This window comes from Camelus bactrianus, chromosome 3, assembly GCF_048773025.1.
Source record: "Camelus bactrianus isolate YW-2024 breed Bactrian camel chromosome 3, ASM4877302v1, whole genome shotgun sequence".
In the NCBI taxonomy this organism is placed as follows: domain Eukaryota; kingdom Metazoa; phylum Chordata; class Mammalia; order Artiodactyla; family Camelidae; genus Camelus; species Camelus bactrianus.
In genome coordinates, this window is record NC_133541.1 from 75054296 (window position 1) to 75078970 (window position 24675).

At 37.0% G+C, this 24675-nt stretch overlaps 1 long non-coding RNA gene across 1 annotated transcript; it reads left to right on the forward strand.

Annotated features, from left to right (window-relative positions):
* Positions 1 to 267: 267 nt before the first annotated feature.
* On the forward strand, positions 268 to 24464 carry LOC141575264 (uncharacterized). Its single transcript, XR_012502729.1, has 2 exons — positions 268 to 394; positions 24386 to 24464. It is a non-coding gene; the product is annotated as an uncharacterized LOC141575264 (long non-coding RNA).
* The last annotated feature ends 211 nt before the right edge of the window (positions 24465 to 24675 follow it).

Genomic DNA, 24675 nt, shown 5'->3' on the forward strand with positions numbered 1-24675 from the left:
CAGTCTTGTTCACGCTCCCCAGGTGAATTCCAAGTGCAGTCAAGGTACTTTCTCCTGGGCAAGGACTGATAGTGTTTGCATTGGAGCAGCTACTAACACAACCCTAAGGTTAGTTCTCAATGTTAACTGAGTGAATTAGACTGAAATTTTGTTCCCAGAGCCATGCTCATTGTATAGCCCGTTTTCTTTTATCTGTATCATGGCTATTTAATTGAAGGCATGAAATTATCTCTATCATAGTGAAGATAAATCTCTTTTCACTGTTTTAGAGGAGAGTTGACTTTAAGGAGGGAGAGGCAGGACTTCCGGTTTGGAAACCTGTAAGGTGAGAGATACTGAGAGACGCCTGTGTGAAGATTCCTGCTCACCACCGTGAGACCTGGAAGCGCAGATGGTGAGTGTTAAAACTTTCACGTTGAGTTTTGTCAAGATTCCTTTCATGTACCACCTCCCTTGCCTACCCTGACTCTCATTCCGTCATCCCACTGGGGGAATCTGGACGTTCTGCCGGCACCACCGGGCAGTGCGTTTTTTCTGCCCACACTATGGGCCCTCTCCTACCCCCAACCCGAGGCGTCCGCGATTTCACAGGGAAAAGGTCGACCCCCTAGGTGTTCACGTATGGGCAACACCTAGTGTAACAAACTTACCGCCCAAGGCACAAACCTACAACCAAAGACATAGAAGCTGGTAGATGAATTTGTCCCCTTTTCTCCACGGCTTCTAACCCCGTCCATTCCATTCAACGTCTGAAATAAACATTACAAAGTTTTGAAAGGGCGGTTCTGAGGGATCAGTTGCACTTCGTGTTGGTGAACTCGGTAATACTTAGTTGTGTTTCTCTCCCTCCTTCCCTGCTTAACTGCGCTGTCCTTCATCCTAATTCCAGGGGTCACTGCCCCTCAAAAAATGGCATATAAGGAAGTAAAGCCGTTTCTGAGGAGCGCAGATTAGCTAGACGGTATGCCATTCTTTTTCACATCCTTTCCTGTCCCAGTGCCCGGTACAAATTAGGAGCCCAGGGAATATCGACTGACATGAACATGGAACAGAGAACTATACACAGGAAGGAGTGCACCAAAGCTATCTATGATGAGAATATCTTGGTGAGAAAATAATCAAAAGATAATTTAATTTTCCCATTTATTAGCCATGGGACCATGGGCAAATTGGCATTTTGAATATTCAAATTATTTAACTTTGTAAAGTGGGAGTCTGAGTTGAATCTGAACGTTATGAGGTTCATTTGAGAAAGTATTAATTGCAGTGTTGTAAATATTATGAAACCAAAGCATCAAGTTATTGCTTTAGTATCAGTCTTATTAGGTAGCTTTTTTTTACTTCAGATTTTAAGGGTATTCCGTATGTTAGCTATTAAGACACATTAGTAAGAATTTGGAAAAGCTGTGTGAGAACAGGATTACCATAATTAAGAATTGTGATTACCTGAGGTGAACAACTACAAGTTTGCTACATATTGTGTTTCTTTTTTTCCCAAGTGTACAAGTCAGTATTATTAACTATGATACCTTGCTGTCCATTACATCTCTAGGTCTTAATTTGTACCTGGAAGTTTGTCCCTTTTCACCATTTTCACCCATTTCCCCACTCCCTCACCCTCCCACTCCACCTCTGACAATAACCAGTTTGTGCTCTTTATCAGTGAGTTTGATTTGTTTGTTTATTGTAGATTCCACATATAAGTGAGATCATACAGTATTTGCCTTTGCCTGTCTGATTTATTTCGCTTAGCATAATGCCTTCATGGTCCATCCATGTCACAAACAGCAGAATTTTTCTGTTTATGGCTGAATAATATTCTATTGTACATATACCACATCTATTTTCTTTTCTCCCAGTTTTATTGAGATGTAATTGAGACACAGCATTGTATAAGCTTAAGGTGTACAGCATAATTTGATTTACATATAACCTGTAATGATCATTACAACTTTAGTGAATATCCATCCATGTATGTACAAAATTAAAGAAATAGAAGGAAAATTCCCTGTGATGAGCTCTCTTAGAGTTTACTATTAACAACTTGGATGTATAGCATACAGCAGTGCTAATGATCATCATGTTGTAGTTACATCCCTAGTACATACTTACCTTATAATTGAAAGTTTGTACTTTTTGACTGCCTTATCTGGTTCCCCCTCCCACCGTTCCCCACCTCAGGTAACCACAGATCTGATCTCTTTTTCTGTGAGTTTGTTTTTGAAGTATAATTGGCCTGCAGCACTGTTAGTTCCTGTTACACAGCATAGTGATTCTGTATCTCTGTACATTTCAGATTGATCAACAGGATAAGTCTAGTTACAATATGTCACCACAGGAAAATTACATAGTTATTGACTATATTCCCCACACTGTACATTTTATACCCATGACTCATGCTGCAACTAGAAGTTTGCACCTCAATCTTCCTCACCTGTTCCCTCCCTACACCCTCACTTCCCTCCTATTTGACAACCATCTCTTTATTCTCTATCTGTAACCCTGTTTCTGTTTTGATATGATTATTCCTTTTCTTTTTTTTAAATTCCACATATAAGTGAAATATAATTTTCTTTTCTGTGTAACTTATTTTACTTAGTATAATACCCTCTAGGTCCATCCATGTTGTCACAGATGACAAGATTTCATTCTTTAAGGCCAAATAATGTTATATTACATATATGTATATACAGGCATACATATACACACACATATATAGTTAGTTGATGGACAGATTGCTTCTACATCTTGGCTATCATAAATAATGCTGCTATGAACATTGAGATGCATGTATCTTTTCAAATTAGTGTTTATTTTCTTTAGCTGTGTACTCAGGAGTGGAAATGCTGGATCGTATGGTAGTTGTGTTTTTAGTTTAAGAAAACTCTACACTGTTTTCCACAGTGGCTGCACCAATTTACATTCCCACCAGCAGTGTACAGGAGTTCCCTTTTCTTCACATCCTCACCAACATGTAAGTGATAACTATTGTGTTTTTAGATTCACATATAAGTGAAATCATATGGTAATGTTCTTTCTCTGTGTAATTTATTTTACTAAGTAGAACACCCTCTAAGTCCATCCATATTGTCATAGATGGCATTATTTCATTCTTTTTATGGCTAATATTGCATTCTTTTTATGGTTAATATTCCATTTTGTGTGGTATATATATATATACACATACACACACATACACACACACACCGTAACTTCTGCATACATTTATCTGTCAGTGGACTTTTAGGTTGCTTCCATGTCTTAGCTATTGTGAATAGCGCTGCTGTGAACATTGGGGTGCATGTATCTTTTCAAATTAGAGTTTTCTCTGGATATATGCCTCGGAGTAGGACTGCTAGATCATATGGTAAATCTATTGTTAGTTTTTAAGGAATCTCCATACTATTTTCCATAGTGACTGCAACAAACTACATTCCCACCAACAGTGTAGGAGGGTTCTGTGTTCTCCACACCCTCTCCAGCATTTATTATTTGTAGACTCTTTGATGCTAGTCATTCTGATAGGTGTGAGGTGATATAGCATTGTGGTTTTGATTTGCATTTCCCTGATGATTAATGATGTTGAGCATCTTTTCATTTGTCTGTTGGCCATCTGTATGTTCTCTTTGGAAAAAATGTCTATTCAGGTCTTCTGTTCCTTTATTAATTGGGTTTTTTTTTATTTTTGATATTGAGTTGCATAAGCTGTTCATATATTTGAATATTAGCCCCTTATGAGTCATATCATTTGCTAGTATCTTCTCCCATTCAGTAGGTTGTCTTTTTCTTTTGTCACTGGTTTCCTTTGCTGTACAAAAGGTTTTAAGTTTCAGTTGGTCCCATTTGTTTATTTTTGCTTTTTTCTTTTGCCTTAGGAGACATAGCCAAAATAAGTTTCTGTGATTTATAAAAGAGGTTTCTGCCTATGTTTTCTTCTAGGAGTTTTATGGTTTCCAGTCTTACATTTAGGTCTTTAAAGCATTTTGAGTTTCTTTTTGTATATGGTATGAGAAAATGTTGTATTTCATTTCATTGCATATAGCTATCCAGTTTTTTCAGCACCACTAATTGAGACTGTTTTTAACTCATTGTATAATCTTGCCTTCTTTGTTTTTAGATTAATTGACCATACGTGCATGAGTTTATTTCTGAGCTATTTTTTTCCACTGATCTCTGTCTGTATTTTTTGTGCCAGTATCATACTGTTTTGTTAACTGTAGCTGTGTAGTATAGTCTGAAGTCAGGGTGCATGATACCTCCAGCTATGTTGTACATTCTCAAGATAGTTTTGTCTATTCAGGGTCTTTTGTGTTCCATTACAAATGTTAAGAGTTATTTGTTCTAGTTCTGTGAAAAATGTCAATTCGTATTTTAATAGGGCTTGCCTTGAATCTGTAGATTGCCTTGGGTAGCATGGTCATTGTAACAATATTTTTCTAATCCAGGAACAAGATCTATTTTTCCATCTGTTTCTATTATCCTCAGTTTCTTTCATCAGTATCTTACAGTTTTCCAAGTGTGGGTCATTTACCTTTATAGTTAGATTTATTCCTAGGTGTTTTATTCTTTTTGATGTGATGATAAATGGAACTGTTCTCTTAATTTCTTTTTCTGATAGTTCATTGTTAGTGTACAGAAATGCAAAAGATTTCTGTACATTAATTTTTTTTATTTCCCACTTTTACCAAATTCATCGATGAAGCTATAGTAGTTTTTGGTGGCATCTAGGATTTTCTATGTATAATATTATGTCATCAGCAAACAATGACAGTTTTACTTCCCCTTTTCCAATTTGAATGCCTTTTATTTATTTTTCTTGTCTGAAAAAGTCTAGCTGTGGCTAGGACTTCGACTACTATGTTGAATGAAAGTGGCAAAGGTGAGTATCCTTGTCTTGTTTCTGATCTTAGAGGGAGTACTTTCAGATTGATGTAAGCTGTGGGTTTGTCATATATAGCCCTTATTATGTTGATGTATATTCACTCTATATCCACTTTGTGGAGTTTTTTTTTTTTTAGTCATAAATGGATGTTAAATTTTCTCAGAAGTTTTTTCTGCATCTTTTAAGATACTCATGATTTTTATTCTTTAGTTAATGTGTATCACATTGATTTTGCTGGTATTGAACCAGCTTTGCATCTCAGGGATAAACCCCACTTGATCATGTTGTATGATCCTTTTAATATATTGTTGAATTCAGTTTGTTAATATTTTATTGAGGTTTTTTTACATCTTTGTTCATCAGTGATACTAGCGTATAATTTTTTGTGTGTGTAATAGCTTTGTCTGATTTTGCTATAGGGTTTTGCTGGCTTGTAGCACAAGTTGAGAAGTGTTCCTTCCTGTGCAGGTTTTTTGAATAGTTTGAGAAATATGAGTGTTAACTCTTCTCTAAATATTTGGTAGGATTTCCCTGTGAAGCCATCTGGTCTTGGACATTTGGGAGTTATTTTTAAATTACTGATTCAATTTCATTACTGGTAATTGGTCTGTTGATATTTGCTATTTATTCCTGGTTCAGTCATGGGAGATTGTACTTTCCTAGGAATTTGTCCGTTTCCCTTAGATTGTCCATTTTTTTATGTGTACAGTTGTTCATAGTAATTTCTTTCAATCCTTTGTATTTCTGTGGTGACGGTTGTAAATTCTTTTCCATTTCTGATTTTATTGATTGAGGTCCTCTCATTTTTTTCTTGATGAGTCTGCCTAAAGTTTTATAAATTTTGTTTATTTTTTTTAAAGAATCAGCTCTTATATTCACTGATCTTTTCTATTTATTTCAGTCTTTATTTCTACTCATTAAAATTTTTTTTTCTTCTACTAACTTTGGGTTGTTTTGCTGTTGTTATTTTTCTTACTTATTTAGCTATAAGTTTAAGTTGTTTGAGATTTTTCTTGTTTCCTAAGGTAAGATTGTATCACTATAAACTTCCCTCTCAGAACTGCTTTTGCTGTATCCCAAAGATGTTAGATTATTATGGTTTTCACTGTCATTTGGCTCCAGATATTTTTTTATTTCCTCTTTGATATCTTCAGTTACCCATCGGTTGTTTAGTAACATATTGTTTATCCAAATGTAGTTGTATTTTTTGCATTTTTTTTTCCCTTTATAGTTGATTTCTAGTCTCAGCCTTCTGGTCAGAAAATAAGCTTGATAGGATTTCAGTTTTCTTAACTTTACTGGGACTTGTTTTGTGGCCTAGCATGTGATCTATTCTGGACAGTGTTCTAGGTGCACTGAAAAATACAATGTATTCTGCTGCTTTTGAATAGAATGTTATATATATGTGTGTGTGTCTATATATATGTTATGTGTATATATAAGTTCATTTAAGGCCAGTGTTTCATTATTGGTTTTCTGTCTATATGATCTATCCTTTGATATAAGTGGGGTGTTTAAGTCCCCCTACTATTATTGTGTTACTGTCAATTTCTCCCTTTACATCTGTTAATGTAATCCAGCAGCATACTCACCTCTGGTCACCAGAAATATATGCTCCAGGGGAACTCCCTGTGTGACTGCTTAGGTCCTTCTGTTGGACTGAGCTGATTACTGTGGGTAGTCTGTTAAGCATGGCTAGACCCTAGTCTGATTGGTTGACAGACCTTGCCTTGTGTGTATGCTACCTGCTGTTGGTAGTCAGGGCTGTGTAATGAGGTGGCTGGCTACAATACCCTGAGGGATCCTGGGGCTAGTGCTGTCCCACTGGTGGGCGAAACGATGTTCTGGGTTGGCAGGTTGTAGGGCCAGGGTCCTTGTTCTAGTGTGGTCTAGTATACTGGTGGGTGGGGCTGTTTCCTGACATGGCTGGCTGCATGGTCTCAGGTGTCCTGAAGCTAGTGTCAGTGTGGGATGAGTGAAGCCAGACCCTGGGCCAGCTGGCTGACAGGCCCAAAGTGTCCCAGAGCTGGGTAGGTGGGTGGGGCTGGGTCCTCACATGGCAGGCTACAGGGTTGTGGTGGTTCTGCGTCTGGTTTCTGACCACTAGTATGTGAGGCCAGGTCCTGGGGCTAGTACCAGCCCGGTGGCAGGCAAAGCTGTGTCCCAGGGTTTCTGGCTGCAGGGTTCTGGGGGTCTCAGAGTTGGTGTTGGCCCACTGGTGAACAGGTTCTCTGCCTGTTAGGACCAGTTCATGGGGTGACTGTGGGCTCAGTTGATCTTAAGGCAGCAGGCCTGTTGGTGGGTAGGGCTGTGTCCCTGGTCAGCTAGCTGCTTGGCCTAAGGCATCCCAGAATTGCTCTTGTCAGGCTGGTGGGCAGGGCCAGGTCCTGTGGCTAATAGGCTGGAAGGAGGATTTCAAAATGGCACTTGTCGGCATTAGTGTCCTCATGGTGGAACAAACTCCCAAAAATGGCTGCTGCCAATGTCTGTGTCCCCAGAGTGAGTTCCACTTGCCTCCTGCCTGTCTAGGAGACCCTCCAAGATCAGCAGGTGTGGCTGACCCAGGCTTCTTTCAGATGAGTACTTCTGTCCTGTGTCCTGGAGTGTGTGAGATTTTGTGTGTGCTCCTTATGAGTGGAGTCTATTTCACACAGCCCTCTGGTTCTGAAAGTAAGGCCCACAGGCCTTCAAAGCCAAATGTTCTGGGGGCTCTTCTTCCTAGTGCATTACCCCCAAGGCTGGGGAGTTGATGTGGTGTTTGGACCCGTCATTCTTTGGGGAGAAACACTGCAATTGTAATTATAATTATCCTCCCTTTTGTGGGTAGGACTCCTGGAGGTGTGGATCTTGGCAATATTGTGTTTCTACCCCTCCTAACCTCCTACCATTTTCATTTTTGTTCCTTGTATACATACCCTTAGTTGTAGAAGATCTTTTCTGTTAATCTACCAGTCTTCCTCATCAATGGTTGTTCTGTAAATAGTTGTAATTTTGGTGCCTATGGGATGAGGTGAGCTTAGGGTCTTCCTACTCCACTTTCTTGCCCATTCCTCTCTCCTGTACCACATCCTCTTTATCCTTTCATCCGTTGGACATTTGGTTGGCTTCCATGTCTTGGCTTTTATAAATAATGTTGCAGTGAACATGGGAGTGCATATATCTTTTTGAATTAGTGTATTTATTTTCTTTGGATAAATATCCAGAATTCTAAATACTGGATCATAATGTAGTTCTATTTTGTATTCTTTAAGAAACTTCCATACTCATTTCCATAGTGGCTACACCAATTTACATTCCCACCAACAGTCACAGTGTTCCATTTTCTCCAAATCCTCACCAACAGTATTATTTCTTCTCTGTTTGATAAGAGCCGTTCTAACAGGTATGAGGTGATATCTCATTATAGTTTTTGATTTGCATTTTCATTATGGTTAGATGATGTTGAGCAACTTTTCACTTATCTGTTAGCCATATGTATGTCTTCTTTCAAAAAATATTCAGACTCTCATCCATTTTCTAATTGGATTATTTGATTTTTTTTTGTTATAAACTTACACTAGTTCTTCACATATTTTTCGATATTAATTACTTATCAGATACATGATTTGCAAACGTCTCCTGTTTGGTAGGGTACTTTTCTAGGATGGTTTCCTTTGTTGAAATTTTAGTTTGATGTAGCACTACTTATTTTTGCTTTTATTGAGGAGACTGTCTTTTCCCCACTGTTTATTCTGGGCTACTTTGTAAATTAATTGTCCATATATGAATGTGTTTACTTCTGGGCTCTCTATTCTGTTCCACTGATCTGTGTGTCCATTTTTATGATAATAACATACTATTTTGATTACTATACCTTTGTAATAAAGTTTGAAATTAGAGTTTGTGACGCTTCCAGCTTTGTTTATCTTTCTCAGGATTGCTTTGCTATTGAGGGTCTTTTGTGGTTCCATATAAATTTTAGGATTATTTGTTCAAGTTCTCTGAAAAACGCCTTTGGTTTTTTGATAGTGGTTGCATTGAATCTGTAGCTTGCTGTGGGTAGTGTGGACATTTTAACAATATTAATTCTTCTAATCCATGAACACAGAATTTCTTTCCATTTATTTGTGTCTTCTTCAGTTTTTTTCATCAGTGTCTTACAGTTTGTACTGTACATGTCTTTCACCCACGTGGTTAAGTTTATTCCTAGGTATTTGTTTTTTTGATGCAATAGTATGTGGGATTATTTTCTTTTTTATAATTGACATATAATATTTTCTTTTTCATAAATGACATATTTTTATAATTTACTTATAATATTAGTTTCAGATATACACCACAATGATTCTTTATATGTATATATTGCAAACTAATCATTATAATGTTCAGTAACATCCATCACCCTACATGTAGATAAAAAATGTATTTTTCTTGTGATGAGAACTTTTAAGATGTACTCTCTAAGCAACTTTCAAATATACAATATAGTATTAGCTATAGTCACACATGACATCCCTGTGACATTTATTTATTTTATTTTTTATTGAGGGTAACATTGGTTTGCAACATTGTATAAGTTTCTTGTATATACAGTTATGTTTCGACTTCTGTTTACCCTGCAATGTACTCACTACTGAAAATCTGGCTCCCATCTGTCACCATGCAGTTGATCCTCTTTACCAATTTCACCTTCCCCCATTCCCCTTCCCTTCTGATAACCACTACTCTGTTCTCTGTACCTATGTGTTTTGGTTCGGTTTGGTGTGGTTTGTTCATTTGTTTTATTTTCCACATAAGCGTGAAATCATATGGTAATTGATATAATATTGATTTTATGACAAACTTAGAGCTTTTAACCCTCAGTTGCAGAGCATTGGTATATGTTTCTATTTATTTGTGTCTCTTCCGTTTCTTTAATCAGTGTCATAGTTTTCTGGGTATACTTTTACCTCCTTGTTTAAATTTATTCCTTCATGTTTTATTTTGATGCAGTTTTAAATAGGATTGTCTTATTTAATTTCTCTTTCTGAAAATTCATTACTAATATATAGAAATGCAACAGAATTCAGTACATTGATTTTTTGTATCCTGCGACTTTACTGAATTTATTTATTAGTTCTAATGCCTTTTGGTGTGGAATATTTATGGTTTTCTATATACAATATGTCATCTGCAAATAGTGATGGTTTTACTTCTTTCTTTCCAACTTGGGTGCTTTTTATCTCTTGTCTGATTGTTGTGGCTAGGACTTCTGATACTCCATTAAACAAAAGTGCTGATAGTGGATATCCTTGTCTTGTTCCTGATGATAGAAGAAAAGCTTTGCTTTTCATTGATGAGTATGATATTAGCTGTGGACATTTCACATGTGGCCTTCATTATGATGAGGTGTATTCCCTCTGTGCCCACTTTGTAGAAAGGTATTTTTTAAAATCATAAATGGATGCTGAATTTTATCAAGATTTTTCTTCATCTGCTGAGATGATTATATAATTTTATGCTTCATTTTGTGAATATGGTGTATCATATTGGTTGATTGGTGGCTATTAAACCATCTTTGCATTTCTGAAATAAATCCAACTTGATTATAACATAGGATCCTTTTAATGTATTGTTGAATGTAGTTTGCTAATATATTGTAGAGGATTGTTGCATCTATATTCCTCAGGAATATTGGCCTGTTATTTTCTTTTTTTATAATCTATTTTGTTTGATTATCAGTGTGATGCTGGCTCCACAGAATTATTTTGGGGGCATTCTTTTCTCTTCAGTTTTTTTAAATAGTTTGAAAAAGATAGTTATAACTCTTCTTAAATGTTTGGTAGAATTCGCCTGTAAAGCTATCTGGTCCTGGACTTTTGGTCATTGAGAGTTTTTTGATTACTAGTTCTATTTCATTACTAGTGATTGGTCTGTTCAGATTTTCTATTTCTTCCTGATACATTCTTGGAAATTGTATGTTTCTCAGAGTTTGTCCATTTCTTCTAGGTTGTTCAATTTGTTGGTGTATAATTGTTCATAGTAATCTCTAGTGATTTTTTTTTTTTTTAATTTCTGTAGTGTTGGTTTCAACATTTCCTCTTTCATTCCTGATTTTATTTATTTGGGCCTTCTGTCTTTTTTTCTTGGTGAATCTGGCTAAAGGCTTATCAATTTTGTTTATCTTTTCAAAGAACAAGCTCTGGGTTTTATTGATCTTCTCTGTTGTTTCGTTTAGTCTCCATTTCATTTATTTCCATTCTGATCTTCATTATTTCCTTCCTTCTACTAACTTTGGGCTTTGTTTATTCCTCTTTTTGTAGTTCCTTTAGGTATAAGTTTAGATTGTGGAGATTTTTCTTGCTTCCTGAGGTAGTCCTTAATCACTATAAGCTTCTCTCCTGCTACTTTTGCTGGGTCTCATAGCTTTTTGGAACATTTTATTTCCATTTTTATTTGTCGCAGTGTATTTTTTAAATTTTCTCCTTGATATCTTTGAGTCATTGATTGTTTAGTAACATATTGTTTACCCTCAAATGTTTGTTTTTTCCAGTTTTCTTCTTGTAATTGATTTCTAGTTTTATACTGTTGTTACCAGAAAGGATGCTTGCTATGATTTCAGTCTTCTTAAATTTATTGAGACTTTTTTGTAGCCTAACATGTGATCTGTCCTGGAAAGTATTCCATGTGCACTTTAAAAGAAATAGCATCTCTGTACATGCTACTGTTTTGGTTTTCAGTGTTCTGTATACATATCTATTAAGTCCACTTGGAGTACTATGTCATTTTGGGCCAGTGTTTCCTTATTCATTTACTGTCTGGATGATGTATCCATTGAGGTAAGTGTGATGTTAAAGTCCTTTACTATGACTGTATTATTGTCAGTATCTCCCTTTAAATCTATTAATATTTCCTTTATATATTTAGGTGATCTCTCATAGGCAAATCTCTCATAGGCAGCATTTATATGGGTCTTATTTCTTCACCTATTTAGCCACCCTTGCATCTCTTGATTAAAGCATTCAGTCCATTTACATCAAAAGTAATTATTGATCGACATATACTTATTACCATTTAATTAATTGTTTTCTGGTTGTTTACATAATTCTTCTCTATTCTTTCCTTATTCTCTTTTCTCTTCCCTTGTGATCTGATGACTTTCTTTAGCGTTATGTTTGTATTCCTTTCTCTTTTTGTCTGTTAAATGTTTTTGCTTACCATGAGGTTCATATATAACAACCTATGTATATAGCAGCCCATTTTAAGTTGGTGGTTGCCTAAGTTCAAGTGCATTTTACAAGGATTATGTTTTTACTGCCCACTTCCCATGTTTTAAGTTTTTAAGATCATATTTTAGATCTTTTTGTTTTGTGTGTCACTTACTACAGTTGACTCTTGAACAATGCAGGGAATGGGGACATTGACCCTCCATGCAGTTGAAAATCAGCATGTAACTGGACAGTTTGTCCTCCATATTCACAATTCCACAGCTGTAGATTTAACTCACTATGGATTTTGCAGTACTTTAGTATGTGTTTAGTGAAAAATGTCTGCATATCAGTGAACTTACACAGTTCAAACACATGTTGTTCAAGGGTAGCCTGTAATTATTTTATATATAGATTATTTTACTGCTTGGTCTTTAGCCTTCATACTAGTTTTATATATGGTTAATTCGCTGCTTTTACTAAGGTTTACCTTGAAGATATTGCAGATTTGTTTTTAGATCACCAAAAACAAATGTCACAATGAAGCGAGTCACACAAATTTTTGGTTTCACAGTACATATAAAAGTTATGTTTATACTCTATTATGGTCTATTAAGTGTGCAGTAGAATTACATATAAAAATAATGTACATATCTTAATTAAAAATACTTTATTGAAAAAAAGTGCTAGTCATCATCTGAGCCTTCAGTGAATCATAATCTTTTTGCTAGCAGAGGGTATGGCCTGACTATTGATAGCCGCTGAATGGTCAGAGTGGTAGTTACTGAAGGTAGGGGGGTGGTGGCAATTTTTAAAAGTAAGACAAAAATGAAGTTTGCCGCATCAGTTGACTCTACTTTCATGAACGATTTCTCTGTAGCCTGTAATGCTATTTGATAGCATTCTTCCCATAGTGGAACTTCTTTCAGAATTGGAGTCAGTCCCCTCAAACCTTGCTGTTGCTTCATCAACCTAGTTGATGTAATATTTTAAATCCTTTGTTGCCATTTCTACAGTCGTCACTGTATCTTCACCTGGAGTAGTTTGCATCTCAAGAAACCACTTTCTTTGCTCATCTATAAGAAACAACTCATTCTTTCAGGTTTTATGACGAAATTGCAGTAGTTCAGTCACATCTTCAGGCTTCAACTCTAAGTTTAGCTATCTTGCTATTTCCACCATAGCTGTAGTGATTTCCTCTACTAAAGTCTTGAACACCTCAAAGTTATCCATGAGGGTTGGAATAAACTTCTTTCAAACTCTTGTTAATGTTGATATTTTGACCTCTCCCCATGAATCATGCATGTTCTTACTGACAATGAAAACAGTGAATCCTTTCTAGAAGGTTTTCAATTGACTTGGCCCAGGTCGATCAGAAGAATCACTATCTATGACAGCTATAGCCTATGGAATATGTTTCTTAAGACTTAAAAGTTGAAATTACTCCTTGATCCATGGGCTACAGAATGGATGTTGTATGAGCAGGCATGAAGACAACATGAATCTCATTGTACCTCTGCATCAGTGCCTTTGGGTGACCAGGTGCTTTGTCACATCATTGCTCTTGGGTGACCAGATGCATTGTCAATGAGCAGTAATATTTTGGAAGGAATCTTTTTTCTGGGCAGTAGGTCTTAACAGTGAGACCTACTAGCTGAAATTCTTCTATATTGCTGTCTTGAACAGGAACCTCTTTTTTTTCTGTTTTCCAAGAAGATGGAAGAAATACCTAATGAAGTATATCAGGACATGCAATACTTTTTCTTCTTTTAATTGCAGTTCTAAAATGTTAGGTAATAAATAGTCTTCCACTTGGTTAAGCACTTAAGTGACTGGTGCTACATCTTTGTAATCACAGTAGCTAGAACTGTGTTTACCTTAATTTGTACCTATAAAGTGTCTTCTGTGTGTATGATTAAATAGGTTGAGTAATTATGCTATGGTATTTGTTGGCTGTTACCAAAAGCTATTCACCATCTGGGCCCATTTCTATAAGTGGCAAAGGGATAAAAATGGTGTTGAGTCAGAAGTATGCAGAAGGGTGTCCCAGTGATAGCAGAAATCTCTGTTCTGTGTTCCCAAAAGTTTGGGTCCTTTACCCCTACTACCATTAAAGATGGGTGATTGTAAGTGGGATAGACCTGACATTTAATAACTTTAAATGTCATATGAAGAAATGTATTTCCCTTTCAAAGATCTTTCAGGCTTTTAGAAAAACTTAGGTAGTTCTAAAATATCTCTCCCAAATGTGCCGGTCTCTCTCTCCCCCGCCTCCCTCCATCTCTCTCTTACTTTAACAAACAGCAAAGCTAGGGCTGAGAGCATTTGACAGCAAAACTGCCCAGCTGGAATTTAGTAAAACTGGATTATTTTTGTTATATTTATTGTTAGTTATCTCAAGTGGTATTGTCTTGTCCCTTTACAGTAGTGACATAAATTTTCCTTCAAAAAATGTGTTTAGATTTTTTTCTATAAGTAAGCAATTTAAGGAAAATATAAACAAATAATACAGATGGCATGCAGATTTTTAAAATATTAAAATTGTCTGGGACTGAAGTCTGATAATCGCTGAATCATTATCAAGGATTCTCTCTGCAGAGTATATGAGATCTCCTGTTCTCTAGCCTAGAAAATAAATGAGTGCATTCTTTTCCTTTTGTATGTTTGCTTCACATTTTAATATGAGTAGTAGAAGAAAAACCTAGTTTTTTGTTTTGTTTTGTTTTTGTTTTGCCTTAACTAATAAAGTTGTATTTTCCCCTTAAGTCAGTCCTAGAGGGGTTTCAGCTAGAGCTTCATGGGTTGTGACTGTTAAGGATCACTCTTGATCAATACTCATCAGAGAAAGCCAGAATAAGAATTCAGCTGGCATTCTAGGCTTAACTGAAGGAGGACCTCAGTCATATTCTTTTACATATAAGATTGGTTTTCTAACACATACCCCTAAATTTATGTTATGTTTGTTCTTTCTGTACACTCTGTCTCAGTTGCCCTCTGACAATTTATGTATGGAGACCTAGAGAGACTAATGGGCAGTGATCTTTAAGAAAAAGTTTCACAAGCTATAAAGCTGATGACAGAAAAGCAACTTAGAGGGGATTAACTCAAATACATTTTTTTCAGACCACTAATGAAATAGCTATTTGCAAGGCACACGTATAAAATAAAAATTTAGGTTCTAATCCATGCATGCATTTTATTACCTTATCCACTTTTTTTTTTTCCCTCTCTTGGTTTAAAATCTACATTATTTCTTCTGTGTGCTTTCTGGTCATTTGAATATGTCATATGTCTTAAAATGACCAGAATACATGGCAAATAAAGCTACTCACATAGCAAATAATTGCACAGATTTTTATAAAGTGCAAAGTCTCTCCAAACCAAACAATTTTTTATCAATAAGTGTTCTAGACAACTCTATGAATGAAGAAGCAGTCTGGTCACTGTTGTGAGCCACCTCAGAGATAGCAAGATTGAAGTTAGGTTGATTTTTTTTTTTTTTTTTTTTGGAAAACCAAAGAGGACAGTTGAAGTATTTATCTAAGAGTTTACATAAAATAAAATAACAAATATTGCTGTCACTTAGAAGAAGATGGAAGTGGGTATAGAAAGGGATTTTGACCTAATTATTGTGGTTAGTTGTCCAAGTGATCACATTCATTGGGTAAGTGTTGATATTGTTTAATGTGATAGATTTAATCACAAGTTCCAACCAAACAGTGGGTAGAACTTAAAAATACATTGAACCAGGACTGACTTGGATGTTACTATGAGGATTGCTCTTTGTTAAAATTATTGTGGGATTAGCATTTTGAGTTAAGTGATTCCAGTTTATATCTCATGGGGACTTTATTTAAAATTACAGAATTTTGGGAAGGAGAGACCCTAGAAGGTAATTCTTTCATTAGGCCAAACCACAGTTATACCAACCTAGGGAGTCAGACTTCGTGCTTTCATGAACTCATAGAGTGCCCTTGAAACCAGAAAAAGTGCTTCTTCCTTTGGGTTTATGTTGCTCTACTTCAGAGCTCCCAGCTTGCCAGCTGGGGTGTAGGCTGGATTTCAGCCCTCACTTTGACCCTTAGCCAGTAACCTACACAACAGTATGAAGCAGCCCTGAACAGAATCAAGGATTTCTAAAGCATCACCAGGAATATATCTTTTTGCACCTCTTTTGGTAACTCGTTTGAATGTTTAACAACCAATCTCATCAAGAAAGTCTTTTCTATAGTTAACCAGCTTCCTTGACAAACTAGGTTGCTTATATATTCTAATAACCCTTCTAATTTTTTTACAAGAAACCCACTGCTGTTCTCATTTTTGAAAAAGAGATGCCCTGTGATAGCCATGATTACTGAAATTTTCCTCAAGGAAAGCACTGATTCAGGACTTGCGATGATTTCATCATTGACCCAGTAGCCCTGGGAGCACAAAGCCTCAGATAAGAACAGAGCTTATGTGGCAACTCAGTTTCTATCAGGTGGAATTATGCAAAAATCCAAAAGACAGTAATTGTTAGGTCCATTAAATTAACATCTGTGACAATAAATATAATAAAAACATCTTTTAATGCGATTTGCTCCACCAGCCCAATATTTAAATGTAATTAATTTTAAACTTAAAAACATCTTTCAGGATAGAGGAGGCCAAGATGGCGGAGTAGTAGGATGCTCGTAGCTCACCCTCTCCCACAGATACACCAAGACTCACATCCGTGGACCCACTCAGCCAACCAGAGCACCTGCAGAACTCCCGACAGAACATTGTCCTCTTCAAAAGACAGAGACGCCAAAAATCTGTTAGGAGAAAGGAAAAAAAGAAAGACGAAAAGGCAAAACAGTGCAGGACCGGTCCCGCGGGGAGGGAACATCAAAAGAGGACTGGTGCTTGTTTGCTGGGTCTCCCCCTCTCCAACGGAGATGCCAGCAGGACGGAGGGGGAGCCTCCAAAGCTCGGATCTGTACGGAGCAGCCCTTGACCTACAGAACTAAGTTAAACGGGCATAGAGGGTCCCTGCGACACCCAGCCCGAGACCCAAGCTGGGGGCTGGGACAGGCTGCCCTAGCCGGGCAGAGGATGGGGACGGCTGCACTGAGGCAGCCCCAGGGGACTTCAGGGGGCTGCGCAACGTGGATGTGTGGGTGCACGGGGCAGAACAACCTGGGCCCTCCATAAAACAGCACAGCTGATGTGTCCTGGGGGGAATGCTGCATACTGCCATCTCTGAAAACCCACGGAAGGTTTTCGGCGAGGAGAGGCGGGGCTCAGGCGCAGCCACCATATCCCATGGCGCTTGGCACCCAGGTGGGGGCGGGGGCGAAACCTGAATCCGTGCCTGGGGGCTCGGCAGCCTCAAAGGCCAGACAGTGACTTGTTTGCAGCCCGAGTCAGATAGGATCCTTCTGCCCTGCTGCCTTGCAAAGTTTGCGCCACCAGGACAAACAAGGAGCTGAGTTTGGACACGGAGCAGGTGCGGGGCTGTTCTGTAGTCTTCCCAGGGCCCGCCTGCAGAGTGGGGACCAGGGGCAGAGTGCGCAGCAGCACAGAGCCGCGGAGTGACCAGCGCCAGGAGACGGCGGGTGGCCCCTTGCCTTTCCGGCAGGAATGCTGTGCTGGGAGGGGGTGCCATCTGCTTGCCGACAGGCACTGGGAGAAGCACAGACGAGGGTGCCAACAGAGGGCCCCTGGAAACAGCAAGTTTTTTCCCTACATAGACATTAGATAGATAAATAAACTCCTTTCCAAGACCACAATAGATAACTGATACTCCATAAGCCACAGTGCCAGAGAGATATGAGCAAGATGACGAAGCAGAGAAACCATTCCCAATTAAAAGAACAAGAGAAATCCCCTGAAAGAATGATCAATGAAATAGACATCAATAACCTACTAGATCAAGATTTCAAAAAAAAAGGAGTGATCAAAGTATTGAAGGAACCAAAAGAGATAGTGTTTAGAGATATAAAATACGTCAAAAATGAAATCGAAGCTATAAAGAAGATACAAGTAGAATTGGTAAACTCATTGGCTGAGATGAGAACGGATCTAAAGGCTGTGCAAAGCAGACTAGATAATGCAGAGGAACGAATTAGTGATCTAGAAGACAGGACAATAGAAAGCACCCAATCAGAACAACTGCAAGATAAACAAATAAAAACAAATGAAAGCAACATAAGGGACCTATGGGATAATACAAAGTGTGCCAATCTTCACATAATAGGGAAGAAAGATCCAAAGGGGATTGAAGAAATCAAGACTGAAAACTTCCCGAACTTAAAGAAGGAATCAGATATCCAAGTATAGGAAGTTCAAAGGGTCCCAAACAGGGAAAACCCAAACACCCACACCAAGACATATCATAATCAAGATGGCCAGAGTCAAGGATAAAGAAATGATCCTAAAGGCAGCAAGAGAAAAGCAAAGAGTGAGTTACAAGGGAACCCCCATAGGGCTCTCAGCTGATTTCTCTACACGAACACTACAGGCCAGAAGGGAGTGGCAAAATATATTTAAAGTCCTGAATGAAAAAGAGATGCAGCCTAGGATACTTTATCCAGCAAGGCTATCCTTTAGGATAGAAGGAGAGATAAAGAATATCACAGACAAGCAAAAACTAAGAGTTTAGCAACACTAAACCCATGCTAAAAGAAATATTGAAAGGTCTACTCTAAATAGAAAAGCAGCAGGATGCTACAGAAATGAGAAACTCATAACTGGAAAGGTGATAACTCATGAATTACAAGTAAAATAAACATGAAATTGTAAAAGACATCGAAATCATTAAGAGTGGGAGAGGGAAGCAAGAAAATATAGAGTATTTTTTCTTTCTTTCTTTCTTAAATTTTCTGTTCTCAGTAGGATGGGTTCAAGATATAGTAATGGGCTGATGGACTTACAGAAAAGGGTAACCACAAGCCAAAAACTTACAAGGGAGTCACAAAAACTAAATAAAATCCATGATAATACAAAGGAAAATTACCAAACCACCAAAGGAAGAAGAAAGGAACAAAGAGGAAATACCAAATCAACTGCAAAGATAAGTTCAAAATGGCAATAAACACACATCTATCATTAACTACTGTAAATGTTAATGGACTAAATGCTCCAGTCAAAAGACCTAGAGTGGCAGACTGGATAATAAAGCAAGAGCCTTCAATATGCTGCATACAAGAGGCCCACTTAAGGGAGAAGGACACATATAGATTGAGAGTGAAAGGATGGAAAAGGATATTCCATGCAAATGGAAAAGCCAAAAAAGCAGGTGTTGCAGTACTGATTTCAGACAAAATAGACTTTAAAACAAAGGCCATAAAGAAAGATAAAGAAGGACATTTTATAATGATTAAAGGAGTGATACAAGATGAGGATATTACACTCATTAATATATATGCACCCAATATAGGAGCACCTAAATACATAAAACAATTACTAACAGAGATAAAGGGGGATATTGATGGGGATACAATCATAGTTGGAGATTTTAACACCACATTAACATCACTAGACAGATCTTCCAGACAGAAAATAAATAAGGCAAGAGAGAAATTAAATAATACAACAGAAAAATTAGATTTGGTGGATATTTTCAGAGCATTATACCCCCCCAAAAATAGGATATACATTCTTTTCAAGTGCACATGGAACATTTTCTAGGATTGATCAGGTACTTAGGCACAAAAGAAACCTCAACAATTTTAAGAAGATAGAAATTATCTCAAGCATCTTTACTGACCACAATGCCATGAAACTAGAAAACAACAGAGAAACAAAGGAGAAAAAAAGGAAAGCATGCAGATTAAACAATATGCTATTAAAAACCAATGGGTTAATGAGGCAATCAAAACTGAAATTAAAAAATACCTTGAGACAAATGAAGCACAACCACACAACATTATGGGACACAGCAAAGGCAGTGCTAAGAGGGAAGTTTATAGTGATACAGGCCTTCCTCAAAAAAGAAGAACAATTTCAAACAATTTAACCCACCAACTAAAAGAACTAGAAAAAGAAGAACAAAAAAACCCAAAAGGCAGCAGAAGGAAGGAAATTATAAAGATCAGGGAGGAAATAAGTAAAATAGAGATTTAAAAAAAAAAAATCAATCAAACCAAAAGCTGGTTTTTTGAAAAAGTAAATAAATTTGACAAACCTCTGGCCAAACTCACAAAGAAGGAAAAAGAGCACAAATTAGCAAAATAAGAAAGGAAAATGGAGAAATTACAACAAATAAAATAGAAATACAGAATATCATATGAGAATATTACGAAAAACTATATGGAACCAAACTGGATAACGTAGAGGAGATAGACAAGTTTCTGGAAACATACAGTCCACCAAGACTGAATCAAGAAGAAACTGACGACTTGAACAAACTGATCACTAGAAATGAAATCGAAATAGCAATAAAAAACCTCCCTACAAATAAAAGTCCAGGACCGGACGGCTTCATTGGGGAATTCTACCAAACATACAAAGAAGAACTCATACCAGTCCTTCTCAAACTCTTCCAGTAGATTGAAAAGGAGGGAATACTCCCAAACTCATTCTATGAATCCATGATCACCCTGATACCAAAACCAGGCAAAGACACTACCAAAAAAGAGAATTATAGGCCAATATCACTGATGAACAGAGATGCCAAAATCCTCACCAAAATATCAGCAAATAGAATCCAACAACACATAAGAACAATTATACATCATGACCAAGTGGGGTTCATCCCAGGGACATAAGGGTGGTTCAACATAAGCAAATCAATCACTGTAATACATCACATCAACAAGAGAAAGGATAAAAACCACATGATCATCTCAATCGATGCAGAAAAAGCATTTGATAAAATTCAACACCCACTTACGATAAAAAGTCTCGCCAAATTGGGTATAGAGGGATCATACCTCAACATAATAAAAGCTATATATGACAAACCTACAGCCAGCATAGTACTCAACGGTGAAAAACTCAAAAGCTTCCCACTAAAATCTGGGACAAGACAAGGATGCCCACTATCACCACTCCTATTCCACATCGTCTTGGAAGTCCTAGCCACAGCAGTCAGGCAAGACAAAGAAATAAAAGGGATCCAAATTGGAAAAGAAGAGGTAAAAGTGTCACTATATGCTGATGACATGTTACTATATATAGAAAACCCTAAAAGATCCACACAAAAACTACTAGAGCTGATTGAAGAATTCAGCAAGGTAGCAGGTTACAAGATTAACGTTAAAAAATCAGTTGCATTTCTTTACACTAACAATGAATCAACAGAAAAAGAAACAATCCCCTTTAAAATAGCACCCAAAGTAATAAAATACCTAGGAATAAATCTAACCAAGGAGGTGAAAGAATTATACACAGAAAACCATAAACCATTGATGAAGGAAATTAAAGAAGACTTTACAAAATGGAAAGACATCCCACGCTCTTGGATTGGAAGAATCAATATTGTTAAAATGGTCACACTGCCCAAGGCAATCTACAGATTTAATTCAATCCCTCTCAAATTACCCAGGACATATTTCACGGAACTAGAACAAATCATAATAAAATTTACATGGAACCATCAAAGACCTAGAATTGCCAAAGCATTACTGAAGAGAAAGAAAGAGGCTGGAGGACTCACCTTCCCAGACTTCGGACAATACTATAGAGCTACAGTCATCAAGACAGCATGGTATTGGTACAAAAACAGACATATAGACCAGTGGAGCAGAATAGAGAGCCCAGAAATGAACCCACTAATCAACTAATTGGTCAACTAATTTTCGACAAAGGAGGCAAGAATATACAATGGGATAAAGACAGTCTCTTCAGCAAATTGTGTTGGGAAAACTGGACAGCAGCATGTAAATCGATGAAGCTAGAACACTCCCTTACACCATATACAAAAATCAACTCAAAATGGATCAAAGACTTAAACATAAGATACAGTAAACCTCTTAGAAGAAAATGTAGGCAAAGCATTGACATACATCTCAAAAATGTTCTCCTAGAACAGTCTACTCAAGCAATAGAAATAAAAGCAAGAATAAACAAATGGGAACCTAATGAAACTTACAAGCTTCTGCACAGCAAAGGAAACCATAAGTAAAACAAAAAGACAACCTACGGAATGGGAGAAAATTTTTGCAAATGAAACCGACAGAGGCTTGATCTCCAGAATATATAAGCAGCTCGTACGACTTAATAAGAAACAACCAAACAACCCAATCCAAAAATGGGCAAAAGACCTAAACAAGCAATTCTCCAAGGAAGACATACAAATGATCAACAGGTACATGAAAAAATGCTCAATATCACTAATTATCAGAGAAATGCAAATCAAAACTACAATGAGTTATCACCTCATACCAGTCAAGAGTGGCCATCATTCAAAAATCCACAAATGACAAATGCTGGAGAGGCTGTGGAGAAAGGGGAACCCTCCTACACTGCTGGTGGGAATGCAGTTTGGTGCAGCCACTGTGGAAAACAGTATGGAGATTCCTCAAAAGACTAGGAATAGACTTACCGTATGACCCAGGAATCCTGCTCCTCAGCATATATCCAGAAGGAACTTTACTTCAAAAAGACACCTGCACCCCAATGTTCATAGCAGCACTATTTACAATAGCCAAGACATGGAAACAGCCTAAATGTCCATCAACGGATGACTAGATTAAGAAGAGGTGGTATATTTATACAATGGAATATACTACTCAGCCATAAAAACCGACAACATAATGCCATTTGCAGCAACATGGATGCTCCTGGAGAATGTCATTCTAAGTGAAGTAAGCCAGAAAGAGAAAGAAAAATACCATATAAGATCACTCATATGTGGAATTAAAAAACAAACAAACAAAGAAAGCATAAATACAAAACAGAAACAGACTCATAGATGTAGAATACAAACTTGTGGTTGCCAAGGGGGTGGAGGGTGGGAAGGGACAGATGGGATTTCAAAATTGTAGAATAGATAAACAAGATTATACTGTATAGCACAGGGAAAGATACACAAGATCTTATGGTAGATCACAGAGAAAAAAATGTGACAATGAATACATATGTATAACTGAAAAATTGTGCTCTACAGTGGAATTTGACACAATATTGTAAAATGATTATAAATCAATAAAAAATATTTTAAAAAAAAACTTTCAAATTAGATTTTAGGATTAAATTCTGTAGTTCCCTGAAAGTGAAATGGGAAAATATAATTTGAGTATTTTGAGCTGTTTTAGATATCCATGGGTATTTTTTTTTGTTCCAGATCATTAGGAGTCTCAAAAACTTTTTTTTTTTTGCCCTGCTTAAGAAAAAAAAATCAGAAAAGGAGGTGACCTTTAATTTAAGAAGGCTAGAATTATCATATCATGCGGAATGTTTAACTTGAAAAAAGACAATGTCCTCATCAGGCTTGCTTTCAGGAACCTAATTGTAAATTTGACATTATTTGTATAAAATACATTAAAACAAAAAGATGTAAGCTGAATTGTTATTAAATTTGTGCAAATGTAGTCACTAAATTATAACAGTAAAGCATTATTATGCAAATTGGAGCTAATTTTACAATATCTCTATCCACTTGTTTACAGTACAGTAGAATTATGGCACTGTTTTAAGCAGAATAGAATGTTGTATGAAAGTGTTTTTAATTTCAACCATTTTTACTCTCTTCAATTTTTTTTTTTTTTTCGGAGCATGGAAAAGAGATTCAACATGGAGAAAACAAGGGCACATATCTCCTGCGTTGTATACTCAAGAACTTAGCTAATTAATATTTTCCATGTGCTTTTAGATGCAGAGATGGAGATGGGCTCTCTTCAGAGGTGCACAAGCTTCCTCTTTTCAGTTTTTATGAGATGTCAGATAGAACTGTCTACAAAGACTTGCTCCAAGGAATATTTTTAAGAGAGATTTTTAAGAGATTTGTTTTGAGATGAAGGGCTACTTGAGTATGAGGCATCCTAAGTGGTCCTCAGCCTCCAGCTGTGTTGCTTAGCAGAAAGGGTTAGACAAGGCTGCTCTGATGTGACAGTACAGGATTACATTCGGAACAGCACTTAAGGAAGGTCTGGGGAAGAAGACAAGACCACTATCCATCCAATGGAGAAATCACACTGAATAAACAGTTTTAGCAGGAGGTCAGTGAATGCTGCTTCAAAGGAAAATCCCTTCCTCTTCTTAGATAAGCAAAAATCAGTGTGTCTGGAATTCGCTTGTGAAGGGCATTCTGCTTCCTGTTCCCTTTAAAATCCTTGTTTTATCCTTCCTATTACTCAGCGATTTCATATAAGCTAAACTGTCAGCGTATGAGAAACCTCTCTGCCAACAAGATGAATTTTTTTTTTTCCAGAAAACCTTGCCAAGTTCATGAGCCAAGAAATAGCTGAATTATAATGGCTGGAACTTCAAAGAGAAAGAAGAGTGAAAGGTATTAAAATATTTTTGTAAAAATCCCTGACTCTTAAAATCAGCAGGGGCTGATCAATCTGAGAATAACATAGTAAATTTTATGGATGGGACATTGAGGGGGCTGGATATCTGGTAATAAGAAGGTGCCCCCAGGTGGATCCTTCTTGCCTAGTTAGTCCCTGGGGGGGAAATGTGACTATAAAATTCAAGGAAGAGACATGCCAGATGAAT